Below are 5,000 nucleotides of genomic sequence, written 5' to 3'. Positions count from 1 at the left end.
AAAATTCTGTGACCAACTAGACATATAGATGTATGAATTTCATGAACAGTAAAAATAAGCCAAAAAATTAGGAAAGAGTAGGTGATTCAGAAAACAACAGCAAATTCTCTCCAAGTTTGAGAATTAAAAAAGAAAAGCTTCTATTCATATTGATATATGAGACGAAAAGATGAATTGAGAGACGAACACAGGGGGAAAAACTGTACAGAGTAACGGTTGGAAAAGATATTTCTTATTTATTGTTGATAACGAAAAGAATGAAATAGGATAATCAGAATATAGACACACATATGCTTATGTATAAATCTGTGTGTATATACACACACACACACACACACACACATATATATATATATATATATATATATACACACACACACACACACACACACATATATATATATATATATATATATATATATATATATATATATATATATATATGTGTGTGTGTGTGTGTGTGTGTGTGTGTGTGTGTCTATGTATATAAATTTATAAGCAGAGAGAGAAAATTAATTCTAAATTCAGGAAGTATCTAGAATGATATCGTGTAAATATATATATATATATATATATATATATATATATATATATATATATATATATATATATATATATATATATATATATATATACATATATATATATATCAAAAACTTTCATTCACTCTCTATATTGCATAGGCCTATATAAAGATCTACACTACACAACAGTGGCGTTATGATGCTTTCTATTCTACTCTCTCCATTTCTTGCCCCCCCCCCCCCTCAAATCCTCCTTCCTTCCAGCCCTTCATTCTGTTATCTTATAAGTTATCCTCGGTTGGAGTAATCAGATTGTCCTCCCAAATGGAAGAATGGCGTAAATGGTGAATTTTATAAGATGGAAGATGGATTTTATGGTCAGATCTACTGTCACTGGTGTTTGGCGGGGACTGGGGGAGAGGGGTTGGGAGAGCCGTTGGAAGAGGGGACAAATAGTGCCTCAAACCTTATCACAAAATACATATGGTAGGATTGGGACATAATAGGAGGGGTTGGATATATATATATATATATATATATATATATATATATATATATATATATATATATATATATAGATATGAGAGAGAGAGAGAGAGAGAGAGAGAGATACAAGGATTTTTCATGTCTCTAAGACTTTTTAGTCCATCTACGGAGACTCCGTTTGCTCTTGGATAGAGTGAATTAGTTAAAACGTTAAGAAATTTTTTATGATGTTGTCTGAGAGAGAGAGAGAGAGAGAGAGAGAGAGAGAGAGAGAATGGAGGAAAACAAGCATTTTGAAAGTGAATTACGGTGAAGAGGTAGAAAATATTAGGCTAGAGTTGATATAATTAAGTAGGTTAAACTTAAGGGGATGTTTTGTGTTGAAGCTATGTCTCGGGAACTACGAAAACTATCTGATATATATATATATGTATATATATATATATATATATATATATATATATATATATATATATATATATATATATATATATATATATATCTAAATATACATATATTTATCTATCTATTTATCTATTCATCTATCTATTTATTTATCTATCTATCTATCTATATATATATATATATATATATATATATATATATATATATATATATATATATATATATATATATATATATATGTATGTATAAATATACATATTATTTATCTATCTATTTATCTATTCATCTATCTATTTATTTATCTATCTATTTATTTATATATATATATATATATATATATATATATATATATATATATATATATATATATATTCACATTATAGCAAGATATGTAGCTTTTCATTCTATAGGGGAAATATGCTGTTATTCTCCTGTAGGGGAGAATTATAAGAAAGAAAACACTTTATAAAGGACCAACCGTGGAAGTGGATAGGTGACAGGCACCGTCCTCGCTGTTTATCCAGTCGCTCTTTGGCCCTAAACATCATTATCATCATCATTGTCTGTCCAAAATCCTAAGGCACAGCACCCGTGTGACACAGAAGAGTGTAGCAATCTACCAGTTTTTGGTACACACCAAGCCTTCACCCTATGACCTGTTACACCTTACTTCAAATATTTGCCCTTAGGTCAAAAGCTCTTGGTTTGTCTGACCTTTTCTGTCATAGTCTTCAAGGCTTAGTGTAAGTCATTTGACCAAGCACGTGTTTGTAGGGAGGCAGTCTTGTCCCATTTTACCATAAGCTCTTTGCTTGCTTGCATATCATAGATCCATTTAGAATTATCCTTTAATTTATCCCATAACCTTGCATACTATACATAAACTGCAGAGCTCAGACCACAGTCCATAAGCAAGGATGCATTTTTGGCATAAGAATTTCCGAGTAGGAGCTTATATCACTATTAAAAAATCTGTTGTATATCTAAGGCAAAATAAAGATATTACATTTTATTGGTATTGCCTAATTAAAACGTTTTAACAGTACTATGATGTTAGCTCCCTTTATTCTCTCCCATCACCCGTTAATTCATTTCACGCTATCCTTTATATCTGCTGTTGTACGCGACCTGTCAAGAATGACCGGCTAAATATTTAGATAGATGTTTCATAGACCTTGGATATGCATACACGCACCCCTTCTCACCAGGTATGACTACTCCCTCTCCCTCCTACCCGATGGACGGGGAGAGTTTAACAAGACCATATATATATATATATATATATATATATATATATATATATTATATATATATCTATATATATATATATATATATATATATATATATATATTTGTGTGTGTGTGTATAATATATATATATATATATATATATATATATATATATATATATATATATATATATATATAATATATATATAACCAGGCACTTGCTCTATATTTTATAGAGGAGATACTTGGTTTATGTAATCACATCGTCTCCCCTATAACGAAGAACGGCCGAAGTTGAAAATTTCTTAGAATGCAATATTGATAATGTGTCCAGTTCCCCCATCCTTCAGAGATGATAACATGGTTAGGGGAGGTACCCAGACCTTAGTACAAAGCACTTCTCTGGTCATATGACCCAAATCTAATCCAATATCTTGCTCCTTTACTGACCAAATGTTTGTATGTTAAAAAGGCTAACATGAGTCTTTTTATGGTTTATATATGAAATATCTTTTGATGTCGTTACTGTTTTTAAAAATATTTTATTTTGATTGTTCATTATTTCTCATATCTTTTATTCATTTCCCTCTTTCCTTTCCTCACTAGGCTATTTTTTTCCCTGTTGGAGCCCTTGGGCTTATAGCATCTTGTTTTTAGACTAGGGTTGTAGCTTAGCCAGTAATAATAATAATAATAATAATAAAAAAAATAATAATAATAATGCTCTGTTTCCTCATAGCTTTATCAGATATTGCTCTAGAGAAATATATTAACAAAGCCTAAAGTGAAAATGTTCTCGGGTTTATGGGTTGCTCTTCGCAAAAAAAAAAAAAAATGTGTCAAAAAAACGGAGAAAAAACAACCAACCACGCTAGCTAAAGTAGGGTTTTCTGCTTTCAATTTCAATTACCACAAAACTTTTGCTTTAATTTGACTTTTTTTATGAATACTATTGATACCGTGTAATGTTATAAGTTATTAATATTATTGATATATCTTAAGTGTTAGATAGATTGCTTTATAAATAAATCATGAAAATGTCTGAAATTCTTAATAGTCAGCATTATGTGGGGCTCAAATCCACTTTTGAGAGAGGTTTCTTATTCCACTTTGGGGAGGGCGCATTAGGCAACCGACCCTTTAATGTAAGGATAACGGTATGAAAGGAGAATAAGAAGACCCACAAGGGGGCAGCACCCCCAACCGCTTATACATTCGATCAGAAATGTATTTTCTTATGTTCTTACATAAACAGCGGGCTGCGATCCACAGTGTTACAAGGAAGGAGAGAGAGAGAGAGAGAGAGAGAGAGAGAGAGAGAGGAGAGAGAGAGAGAGAGTTGTAAATAAAATGCGATCACATAATCCCTGTGAAGTCTACCATCAATGCGTTCAGTCAATCGTCTCCTAGGCCTTTCGAATGGATGATATTAATGTTATGTTCTCATCCGGGAAATGGCCAAAAGCAAATGGTGGAAAGCGTTCGATAGACTAGGTGAAGAGGAGGAGGGGGGGATTCACTTGAGATTTGGGGGGAGATTGAGGGGAGGGGGGGGGATTCGATTGTACCCTTGAGCATTTCAGATCAGGAGCATTCTATATATCGGTATCTCGGGCCCTGTTGTTTTGCAAGTATGGGGATTTAGAAGTATCGGTGAACCAAAATGCAATACATATAACTTGACTAGAGAGAGAGAGAGAGAGAGAGAGAGAGTGTGTGTTATGTTCATTGAGAATTTGAGTGTTTTACGGTGGATTCCTGTCACCAGATATTCAGGAGCATTTATCCGGAATGTTGATCCTATTTTCACATGTATTTCACTTTCATATATATATATATATATATATATATATATATATATATATATATATATATATATATATATATATATATATATATACATATATATACATATATATATATATATATATATATATATATATATATATATATATATATATATATATATGTTATATTTGTATGCATATATATGTGTGTTTGTATATATATATTTATATATATATATATGTATATATATATATGTAATATATATATATATTATATATATATATAAATATTATATATTATATATATATATATGTATATATATATATATATAGGCTACGGAATGCTTAGTTGATTTAAGTATTCTCAAAAGTTGAAGTTATGTCTATTTGTATCTCGTTACTCGACATAATTCAGGTTTAACTATCTTCTTACTTCCTGAAATACTGTATTGTTTCCCCTTTTAGAAAATAAAAATTCTAAAAGAATATTTTTGCCTGCAATGTCGCTCTATTGCAAGAAAATATCATGTAACATGAAGTGGAAATTTCAACGGTTAGGTTTAACAAA

Source organism: Palaemon carinicauda, chromosome 10 (genome assembly GCF_036898095.1).
Source record: "Palaemon carinicauda isolate YSFRI2023 chromosome 10, ASM3689809v2, whole genome shotgun sequence".
Classification (NCBI taxonomy): domain Eukaryota; kingdom Metazoa; phylum Arthropoda; class Malacostraca; order Decapoda; family Palaemonidae; genus Palaemon; species Palaemon carinicauda.
The sequence above is the reverse complement of the archived record's forward strand: the minus strand, read 5'-3'. Positions refer to the sequence as shown.